The 12,068-nt window shown below is 43.2% G+C and overlaps 1 protein-coding gene across 4 annotated transcripts in view; it reads left to right on the forward strand.

Moving 5' to 3' along the window:
• HJV (hemojuvelin BMP co-receptor) overlaps nt 1-12,068 on the forward strand; it is a 59,548-nt gene that overhangs the window by 17,828 nt on the left and 29,652 nt on the right. The window contains exon 1 of one of the 4 annotated variants that reach the window (XM_030187891.1): nt 9,494-9,652. The exons of 2 other annotated variants lie outside the window; for them this stretch is intronic. The gene's annotated coding sequence lies outside the window, so the exon portion shown is untranslated. One more of the 4 variants, XM_030187893.1, reaches the window with a different exon arrangement.

Below are 12,068 nucleotides of genomic sequence, written 5' to 3' on the forward strand. Positions count from 1 at the left end.
TACAGCAAATATCATCTAAAAGGAGAAAACAGTTACCAATTAAAATATTTGTAAACTATATCACATACTGTACACATGACAAACCAACAATCCATCACTATTAATTTCATCCTGAAACCCTCTCTATCCCCGGCAATTTTTCTCCCATCTCCTTACACCGACTTTGTACACTTCACCTCTCTCCCACTGGAAACAAATAGGTCTTAACTCATTTAAGAAATTTCCTAAAATCTGTTTCTATGCTACAGTTCAAATTTAAAGAAAGAAATAACTTTCAACTTACGGTGAAATGGCACCATCATAAAATCATCTGAAAGTAAATGAAATAAATAAAATTAGTGTGAATTATTCTAATCATTTTGGTGTGAAGACTCAAACTGTACTAAAGTAGGGTGCCACATTACCTCAGGTCTCTATTTTTCAGGGATCTACTGAGCCACTCCAGTCTGTATATTATAATATATCTGGGATCTATGCTCCAGTTGTTTATGATATGCTCACTCTATCATCCAATGTTTTGGATCTACTTGTTAGCCTAACTCTGCTTTATTAGTTATGCATATGTTTTATATGTGTCAATTTCTATCTACCTTTGGCTTACTTTTATTTCTACTGATGTATAACTATTATGCCAACTAATTTTTCTGTATTTCTGTACCTCGCTCTGGCAGCGTAGCAAATCACAATCTCTTGTAATAAGAACTGGGTCAACATCAAAGGTTATGTCTGGCTAATGTTTGCACTTAGCTGCATAAACCCCATTTTAAATTCTCCTTTCCCCATTAGCCAGATATATTTTGTACTGTTTGGAAAAATGTGTCTGAATAAACAAAGATGGTTTTGGAGGTGTTCCTAGGATATGGAAAAACTTTATTCAGCCAGCACTGGCTGGATACAGTTAGTGGACAAACTGGGCTATACAGAAGGATATCATAAAGTTATCTGAAGAAGTAGAACCAGTTAAGTCCCACTGAGTATGCAATTAAAGTTATCCAGATAACTTTACCATGCAGCAGCTTGCTGAATATTGACCTCAATAATATTTTCACACGTTTGATTCACCAACTTCTCGCCTCACTCTGCACCCAAACCAGCACATAGTTATGGCCAAGTGAAAAACTCAAGTTACAAAATAAGAACATAAGAAAAGCTGTGTTGAGTCAGACCAAAGTTCATCAAGCTCAGCATCCTGTCTCTGACTGTGGCCAGGTTGCAAGTTCCTTTCCAAGAATGAACAAAGGCTCTCCCAAGTCTTCCTGGCAAATAATTCTTATGGACTTTTCCTCCAGGAACTTTTCCAAACCTCTTTTTTAAAAAAGATCTTTTTATTGATTTTCAGTTATGAAAAAGTATACAGAACTTTGAATAAACAGGTACAGTTATAAAATGTAAACAATATAAAAAAACATACAAAGAAGCAAACCTATTACAACGCTGACTGGATAATAAGCTAATTATTGAGAGCCAACTTATTGCAATAGCTATCTAGTAGTGACCAAACTTTCTATATTTCAAATGTGAATAGCACTAACAGCCTTGTATTTTCATATTTCATCAAGCTTTGTATGCAGAGGTTCTGCTGTATTTTGTTCAAGCTGTTTGGGCTTACTGCCCGCAGTGATCATTGCACTCAGAAAGCGTGATCTGTTTATCTTTGGACATGGTAGGAAAAGTTTGGTATATTGAGACCAGCTTAGCTGCTTTTTCTGTTACAGGGGTTCAGTTATGGAATGCTCTACGAGGTCCACTTTGCTTATACAACAGTGTGGTTCAGTTCAAGAATGTTACTATGTTTGTTCCTGGCAACCTGGGTTCGATTTCCACTGCAGCTCCTTGTGACCTTGGGCAAGTCACTTAACCCTCCATTGCCCCAGGTACCAAAACTTAGATTGTGAGCCCTCTAGAGAAAGTACCTGCACATAATGTGTACAGCGCTGCGTACATCTAGTAGCGCTATAGAAATGATTAATAGTAGTAGTAGTACTATGAAGCTTTTATGTAGAAGCAGCTGGTGTTATAATTAGTAATGAGAGCATTATTTGCAGATTATGGTAGGTTGTATGATATGTGGTTTGTTATAACTGTTTTAATGTGTTTTTTTATTATTTATATTTGATCTATAAAATGCCTAAGTTATAGGCGATATATAAAGTTTTTAAATAAATAAATAAAATTATAGACCAATTTGCAATTTGCCATTTATTTCCAAGTTGGTGGAGTGGTGTGGTAGCCATTGGTGGAGAAATCAGTTTTAAAGGATTTTTTTTGGAGGGGTGCAAACATTTATTACATCTGCACCAAGGATAAATTATGTCTTACCTGATCATTTTCTTTTCTTTAGTCAGTAAGGGGCCCTTTTACTAAGGCATGCTGAAAAATGGCTTGCGGTAGTGTTGGCATGGGTTTTGGGTGCGCGCCGATCCATTTTTTAACGTGCCTGTATAAAAGGCCTTTTTTGCCGAAAATGGACATGTGGCAAAATCAAAATTGCCGTGCATCCATTTTGGGTTTGAGACCTTACCGCTAGCGGTAAAGAATCTGGGTGGTAATGACCTGCGCGCGTCCATTATGCATGCCCGAAAATAAAAATATTTTTCAGATGCGCTTACTGGATGTGCGCAAAAAATGAAATTACCGCAAGAGCTATGTGGTAGTTGGGTGGTAACTCCACATTGGGTGCGCATAGATGCTTACTCGACTTAGTAAAAGGGCCCCTAACACTGTTCTGAACCAATGGATGTTATCCCTTCCTACCAGCAGGTGGAGGTAGAGAAAACTGAATTCTGCCTATGACATCACCAGCATAAGCTATGGCGCTCCCTGGAACAATCCAGTATTTTTCACTACCGTCAGCAGGTGGTAGGTTGTGCCGAGAGTGCTCCTGTCCCTGGCTGCAGGTGCACAGAACGGTAGAGCTTAACGGCTGCTCCCAGGTCACAGTGTCAGGACCATACCTGGTTGAGCTCAGAGCTTGGCTCCAAAGCCTCCCGTTGCACTTCTTAGTGCTACTGTGTGAGACTTTGGAGAAAAATCTCAATTTTAGGCTTTACACCAGTTCAAAGGCACACATAGGTTAAGCCAGAGAAAAATTAAGGGAGTCATTCTCCTTAAACCCCCATTGTTTATTTCTACATTGTGGCCTCACTATTTAATTTGTGGCCCTTTACATGCGTAGGTTTGTAAAATGGGGTAGCTACACGTGGAAGTGCCACCACTTATATGTAAAAGTTTTGATATTGCCATTTCCATGGGTAAATACTGACACCTCTAAATGGAAGCTGCTGGGTGTATACCATTCATTTTTCAGTGTGTATGTTACATCGCCTATCAGAGTATGCGCAGAGCAATTTGGGAAGGTGCCAGGGGATTCAAAAGGGGTACTATGACCAGGGTACCAAGGCTAGGCACTTCCAGGTAGGGGAGCAGATCCTGGTAATGATCCCCTCAGACCCTCATAAGTTCCTCTCGCAATGGAAAGGGACTTGCACCATAGATGGTAAAGTAGGTCCTTGGACCTACCGGGTTAAAAATGACAAAGGAAGAGTCCAAGTGTATCATGTGAACGTACTACGCCCATGGATAGAGCGAAGCGGGATGGTAGTGGTCCAGGAGGAAGACCTAGGGCCCCAGCTTAGTGACCTCATGGAAGGGGGTGCTCCGGGTATAGGTACTTCCCTGGAGCCCCAGCAGAGGCAGGTGGTAGAGGCACTGTTAAGGCAGTTTCAGGACGTGCTTAACCCCCTTCCTGGGGAAACATGGGTGATCACCCACTATATTCATCCTGAGCCGGGGCGGATCATTCGCCAAAGACCCTACTGGGTGCCCGAGGCTCAAAGACAGGAGATTATCAGGCAGGTGCAAGAAATGCTGAACCTTGGGGTCATAGAAGAGTCCCACAGTCCATGGGCTAGTCCTGTGGTACTAGTACCAAAATCCAATGGCTCCCAAAGATTTTGCATCGATTTCAGGAGGGTTAACACCATCTCTAGATTTGATGCCTACCCTATGCCCCGAGTCGATGATTTATTAGATAGATTGGGACAAGCCCAGTATCTTACTACTCTAGACCTTACAAAAGGCTATTGCCAAATTCCTTTAGCAGAGGAAGCCAAGCCTAAGACTGCCTTTATTACATCTCTAGGGCTATTCCAATTTAAGAGAATGCCATTTGGCTTGAATGGGGCGGCTGCATCCTGTCAACGCTTAGCCGATCATGTCCTGCGGGGGCATCATGAGTATGCAGCTGCCTACATGGATGATATCGTAATATTTAGCAAGGAGTGGGCGTCTCATTTGCCGTGGGTTGCAGCAGTGTTAGAATCCCTGTGGGAAGCAGGATTGACAGTGAATCCAAAAAAGTGCATGTTCGCTGCCCACAAGGTGACATACCTAGGATATCGGGTAGGGGGAGGAGTCATAAAACCCCTGACCAATAAAGTGCAGGGTATACAGGACTTCATCTTGCCCCTCAACAAAAAACAACTACGTAGCTTTCTGGGACTCGTGGGGTACTATAGACGTTTCATCCCTAACTTTGCAGAGATCTCCAGCCCCTTGACAGATATGTTAAAGAGGACCCACCCCAATACTTTGATATGGGAGACACGGGGGAGGGCAGCCTTCGACACACTACAACACACTTATGTCAAGAACCTGTCTTGAGGGGGGTAGATGTCAGGCTTTTCAAAAGCAGGAACTAGGATTGTGATCCCTTAGGCCACTGCCGAGGAGCGGCAGTGGCAGGCAAAACCACCCCACACAGGGATAAGGCAGAACTCTGACAGGGCCAGCTAGATTTCACCTGCACTTGACCATCATTCCTCAGGAGTTGAGCCCCTGGGTGCAGGTGGCCGGCAGGACTTGCCGGACAGGGCCAGGACTGGATACCAGCAGCAGGGCCGGTCTTAGCAAGTGCGGGGCCCTATGCAGACCAATTTGGTGGGGCCCCATCCTAGCCCCACCCCACCCTAGCTCTGCCCCCACCCTAGCTCCACCCCATTGAAAAGATTATTCCATTTTTAGAAAAAGTTTTATTTATGAAATTTCAAATAAAGACAAATGAAGCTGTAGCACAAGGGTGCACCCTGATCTGCTTAGCTTAACCTTTCTACAGGGACCCACTAATCTAGCTGAGTTCCCTGTGGGACCACAATGTTTAATTGGTACTTGATATACCAACTTGTCTAAGAAGGTCAAAGCAGTTTACAATAACAATAATAACAAGAATATAGCAAGGAAAAGAACTCCATTTTAGGATAGGAAAGACAAATTCAACAAGTGATTCAATCATACAATAAGTTAAAATTATAAGTAGCAAAGCTTCAATTGCTCTATATTACAGGGGGGACAACAAAATGCTCAATCCGGGGGCCAACTGAAAGTCAGTTGAAAGTAATAGGTCTTGGTCTTCAACAGGATTTTAAAACATGGAAGGAAGAGCTGAGATCTAAGTTCCAAAGGCAGGTTATTCAACAAAGAAGGTGCTAAAAAATAAAAGGCTGATTTCTTCCACTTACTTCACTTTATTTTATTTTGTGTTACACTCGCACCAGCGATGGCGATGGCTCACCTCTGACCAGGCTTTTCCCTTCCTGCTCACTGACTCCCGCCCGCCCTCGCGGAAACAGAAAATACCTCATCATCAGAAGGCAGGACATTGAGCGGGAAGTGAAAAGCTGGGGTGAGCCATCGCTGCAACTGTATGTCGGGGGCCAGGGCCGTCGCTGCAAGCCTGCAACTGTGTGTCGGGGGCCGGGCTGTCACTGCAAGTTAACTGTCGGGGTCCTGGGAGGCGGGAGCTGACGGCGGGCTCAGCGGGGGGTGGGCACCAGACCGCTGGCGGGAGTGGAGCGGCCGAGCGGGATCAAATCATGATGCGGTCCGAGCGGGGGTCGGTCGGAGAGGCAGAGTTGAGGTGCGGGGCCCCCTTAATCGCGGGGCCCTATGCGGCCGCCTTGGTCACCTCTGCCTAAGACAGGCCCTGACCAGCAGGATACACCCTGGGACTAGAATACACAGGGAGGCTAGGCAGAATACTAGCCTAGGGCTCTCACACAGACAAGGGACAGAACTGAAAGCTGCAAACAGCCACTGAAACAGGGAAAAAACACTGATAGATAAGAGACAGAACTGAAAGCTGCCAGGTAGCCACTGAACAAGAAACACAGACAACCTAGAACTAGACAAAGACATACAACCAAGAAACAAGACTGGGAAACAAGCAATACAGTAGAAGAAGCTACACAAAGACTAACTAGAATCAGGCAAGAATACAGACTATAAACTGGACTAGGCAGAAGTGCAGCAAGCACCAACAAACCAGGGCCTTAGGCGATGCAAAGGCAAAGCAGAGTGTTTCCAAATGGCTAATAAGCCCAGCAGCAGCTGAGATTCACTGCAGCAATCACCAGGCAGCTACGGGTGCTGTGCAGGCTGAAACAAGACAAGCCAGTCTGGCAGGCCAGAAGATCCGGACTGGACTGGGCTGAAGTCTGGAACGGGAAACAGCACATAGACAATCCAATGCAGCCACCAGGTCTGGCCACAAGAGGGCGAGGGAAGCACAAACCAAGAAGCAGGAAGAAAGCATACTGAAGCATAGAGAGGCTCAGCATACACAGGTGCCACACAAAGGAGCAATCAGAGCTATGCTGGAAGCAGCCAGCAGAATCTGAGGAAAGTTGCCCACGGTTGGAAGGCCATGGTACCGAATAAGACAAGCAAGCCAAACCACCACAAGGGTGGAGGTACACAAATTCCTACGAAAAGTAGAATCTGAGCCAGCACACAGAGACAGAGCTAACTTAGAAAGACCAGACAGAAGCCAGCTTAGAAGCTGACCGCCAGAAATAAGGTAAGCCTGAGAGGGGTCATGACCACAGACGTGACAGTAGATTTCGGGAGGCCCTTCCTTTTACAAACCGATGCCGCTGAGAGCTGTCTTGTTCCAGGAGTTTGGGCAGGAGGAACACCCAGTGCTGTTTCTGAGTAAGAAACTGACGCCCACAGAACGGCACAATGCGGTGATAGAGAGGGAGTGCCTAGCCGTTAAGTGGGCCATGGAGACTTTAAAGTATTACCTCCAGGGACGACCTTTTACGCTCATAATGGATCATGCCCCCTTAAAATGGCTGCAGCAGATGCGCGGCCAGAACAGCCGCCTTACGAGGTGGTATTTAGCCCTGCAGGCTTTTTCCTTCACAGTGCAGCACCAGGCAGGGAAGCTCCATGGAAATGTAGACACCCTGTCCCGAATTGTGGACCCTCGGGAGAGTCCTCTGTGGTCTTCCGAGGGTTGCAGTTTCTTGAGGGAGAGGGTGTGTGACAAGGCTACTGCCAGGGTGGCTAGGATGAAGCATTTAGACCCTGAAATACAAGTACCAGAAGTCATTGCAAGGAGGGAGGCAGAGAGTAATCTGGAAACAAGGGAATGGATTCCCAGCTCCAGCAGAGGGAGCCAGGGGGATAGCCAAGCTGAGCCTATAATTTTGTCCCCCACTAGGGGGAGGCGGAGGGAAGAAGCTCAGTTCCCCTGGATATGCAATCAATATACTATGCGGCCCAGCTGGAATAGAGAGGGGCTCATGGAGAGGGAAGAAGATGATTGGATGGATTATATGGAAGGAGGGGTAGATCAGAGGGGGGAGGAATCCCGGGAGGGGGAGAAGCCTCTATGGAGTGGGAGAGTTCCAAGGCAGGGATGGCCAGCTCCTGAGGGTTTGGATGGGTGTTGGAGGTGAGAGAAACCTGCTTTATTGAAAGCCTGATGTATTTGGAAACCTGCTTTATTGAAAGCCTGGTGCATTTGGAAACCTGCTTTCTTTACCTGCTTTATTGAAAGCCTGATGTATTTCGAAGCCTGCTTTATTTGCCTGCTTTATTGAAAGCCTGATGTATTTGTAAGCCTGCTTCATTTACCTGCTTTATTGGAAGCCTGCTTTATTCCCCTGCTTTATTGGAAGCCTGATTTATTTGGAAGCCTGCTTTATTTACCTGCTTTACTGGAAACCTATGTGGTTGGAACCTGTTTGTTTGGGGATAACCTATTTACTGAAGTTTGTGACAGCCATTATTGGCTTGATGATAAAAATCGGTTGACCTAGCCACTGTCTGCAATTGTGGTGAGATCTGGAAAACGGCTGGTGGATGGCTCCACCTTGCTGGGAAGCAGTGGACCCTTTTCACAACATATGCTTCATCCTTTTCCTTCATCAGCTCACAACTATGGAATGCTTTGCCAAAAACTACATAAACCATCCAAAACCATCTAAATTTCAGGAAATCTCTTAAGACCATCTTATTTGGAAAAGCATACCCCAAGGACTCAGCCTGTGTCTCCACTGCTTGATACACATTAATTTTATGACAATTTTGGTCAAATCCACCCTTCCCCCCTCTCCCCTGGTTTCCCTGTTCCTTTCGTTCCTTCCCCATCCTTTCCATTATTTCTTATGTAGGTTTTATTTTGTATTAACTTAATTTACTGGATTGGCATTTGCCTTTGCGGTGTGATGTAAGCCACATTGAGCCTGACGCAGTTGGGAAAATGTGAGGTATAAATGTGATAATAAAATAAAAAAATAAAAACTTTAATACGTTGTTCAAGAGCCGCTACAGCTCTGCATACGATTCATCTTTGAGGAAAGGTGTTTCTATTTAAAGAAAGATTGTTACTGAAACATCTCCTTCCACACACATATATACTTGTTAAATAATTTCTCATGTCCAAAAGCAATCTACATAGGAGTCATTTTCTATTACAGTGATTACTTTGTAAGTCTCCTTAAGGAATAATTGGGGTTGAAATGATTATGATTTTTGTGGACATTTTTCTGTTCCCATAATTGCAGGAAACTGTATCCTTGGGCAAAAGCTATTTCAAAATATAGAAGCAGTGCAGGCTTTCTGCATTATTTAACTGTTCTGGTTTTGAGTGATACTTAAATGGCCTGTAGTGTCCAAAATCAGACCTAACTGTAGTAATGCACACAATCTAGCGTGGATCAAATGGACTAAGAAGGGAAATGGATTATACTGTTTCTGTTGCAGTGCTGCTGTCACACAATCTAGGTTCAGAAAAATATGTCTTAAGTATTTTAAATCATGTATTTGCAACAATATCCACAAGTTGCTGTTGTGCCAATAAATTCCATACTAGCAACGAGATACCACTACAAAGAGATAAGTGGCATTGAAATTGGATCATCAAGTCTTCATACACATACCCAGATTTTATCCCAGCTCAATTAAGACAGTCAAACTTTTCTGGCCTAGAATATGGAGCAAGTTTGTGTAAGCATTTTGTCAGTTTTGATGTAGGGGGAGATAGATGAGTTGATCATTAGCTTTTTATTTATTAAGAATGAGCTGATGGGGGGAAGCCATGCAGCAGACCTAATCAAACATGGAAAGTTCAAGAGTAATTGCGACACGCAAGATCAAAGGGGGGGGGGGGGGGTTGGGAGAAACAAGCTGCAAGCATGGGGGCATGGGACGGCAGAACAACATGGACAGCTTTCACTGGAGCTAAACTCACACAACAATGTTTTAAAGGAAGAAAAAAAATCCTAAAGTACCCTACCAACAATCAGAAGAAAGTCTGACAAGCATATATAGGCTTTGCCCTTGTTTGATCTCCCAGAGAGACAGAAAGGTACGTGAATACCCTTGTTTTATTGCCGGAAAAAGAGCAGTTGCTAGCAGCATGGACCCACCAGCGCAGCTGAATCATTAAACTTCAGAATGGAAGGGGCAAGGCAGGAGCTTTACTCTTAGGACATTTCTTCCACCATAGCTTTGTCCTTAAGTGTGATTAGTGCTGAAAAATGTGAGGATATTGATTCTACTAGCTGTTGTTGACCCTATGATCACTCTAAAAGCAAGCAGTCCATTTGAGGATCCACTCAGCCTCTTCGCACTTCTTACACTCATTCTTTGAAGGAACATCTAATTAAAGTCACAGCCTCCTCAGCTATTTGAGGAATATCAAACTTTCTGAACATATCCTAAATTTTCTTCCATCCCAAATATGCACTAAAAAGGAGAACTCAGAACAGAAACCTCATCCTGAAATCCAGAGTCTAATCCTGCAGGATTTCAAAGTGACTTTGGAAAACTTGTGATAAGAAATTGGTACTAGGGATAATGCTCACCTTAGGTTGTTCAGGTAAGAAAATGCACCAAGATTCTGTTAAAGAATTCTAGCGTAAGTTGGAACTAGAGTACCCAAAGTTAGGCACCAACAATTACACCAAGTCAATGGTAGTGTACTTTTGGCACCTAATGGTGCCCTGAAGTGCATGTAACTTATAGTATTCAATAAGTTGCAGGCGAATCTCAGTGATACATCCATGACCAACCTATTTGCACCCCCTCGCACTTACATGCGAAGCAATTTTGGTGTGGGTGTTGTAGAATAGTGCCTAGCACTTACACAAGTAATTGCCAATTAGTGATGCCAATCATTTGCATAAATGCTATTATTCTATAACTTACATGCACAATTGGTACCTATCTTTAGGTGCCAATTTAAAGAATTGCCCTTAACATTGTTAGTTTATTATTAAAAATGAGATAGTATGAAAAAGTAGACATGATTATTAAAAACAAATGACCTAATATTCAAAGCAATTGAGTCGCTGATCTGATAAATCCCTTGGTCGGGGCTAGCCGCTAATATTCAGCAGCACTTAACCAACTAAGGGGTCCTGTTACAAAGGCGTGCTCAAAAATGGCTTGCGGTAGTGTAGGCGTAGGTTTTGGTCATGCGCCAATCCATTTTTTAGCGCACCTGTACAAAAGGCCTTTTATAAATGTTTGCTGAAAATGGACGTACGGCAAAATGAAAATTGCCACACGTCCATTTTGGGTCTGAGACCTTACCGTCAGCCATTGACCTAGCGGTAAAGACTCACGCGGTAACCGGGCAGTAATGACCTATGCGTGCGCCAAATGCCTGTGATCCACTCTCAATCAATGTAGTTTTCTTCTTTTTTTTTTTTTTTAATTCTTTCTTCTTTTTTTATATATCTATGGCAGCCATAGTGTTTTTTTTCATGTTATTGATAACTTTATAAAAAAAAGAAAAAAATTAAAAACAAAAACCTACAATGATTGAGAGTGGATCACAGGAGGTTTTTGACCATTGATATGATCAGAGTGAGGTCCTTTCCTCCTTTTCAGTAGAAGGGTAAAAAGGATATTGTTTGGTTATTAAGGGCAGAGGCACAATTATCAAGTTGATTTTCAGCTTATTATTGAGACACAGACAGAAGGTTTCGCTGAAAAGAGTCTGCATATTTATTTTGAATAAGGATAAATCTAGACCAGGTATACATATGGAGTATCACATACCATATATAATGAGTTTATCTTGTTGGGCAGACTGGATGGACTGCACAGGTCTTTATCTGCTGTCATCTACCGTGTAACTACTATGTTACTATATAAATCTATTATATAAAAGTTTCTCAAGTCACCTATAAAATTACCCCAAAGGTGGAAAGAGTTAAAAACCAATTTCTAATCCACACTAAAACCTTGCCTCCTATCCCATGACTCTTGAATTTTCTCAGGAGTCACTCAAGGGGGACCTTATCAAAAGCATTCTGAAAATCTAGATATACATTAACCGGCTTACCTTTATCCACATGTTTATTCACGCCGTCAATGAAATGAAGCAAATTGGTGAGGCAAGACTTCCCTCGGCTGAAACCATGCTGACTCTGTCCCATTAAACCATATTTGTCTATGTGTTCTGTAATTTTATTCTTTATATTAGTTTCCACCCGCCTGCCGCGAGAGCGTGGGATCAGCAATACAATATAAAGCATAATAAAAAGGAGACAACTCTAAGCAGAGGCGGGAGGGTATGTGAGACTATAAGGCTTGCTGTATCAGAGAATACCTGCTACAGGTAAGTACCTTCGCTTTCTCTGAGGACAAGCAGGCCTATAATTCTCACAGATGGGAATCCCTAGCTATCAGGATCACCAAAAACAACAACTGGTGGTCATTTGGACCTCAAAACGGAAAGAGCAAAAACGTAATTAACCTGAAACTATATACAA

Source organism: Microcaecilia unicolor, chromosome 14 (assembly GCF_901765095.1).
Source record: "Microcaecilia unicolor chromosome 14, aMicUni1.1, whole genome shotgun sequence".
Taxonomy (NCBI): domain Eukaryota; kingdom Metazoa; phylum Chordata; class Amphibia; order Gymnophiona; family Siphonopidae; genus Microcaecilia; species Microcaecilia unicolor.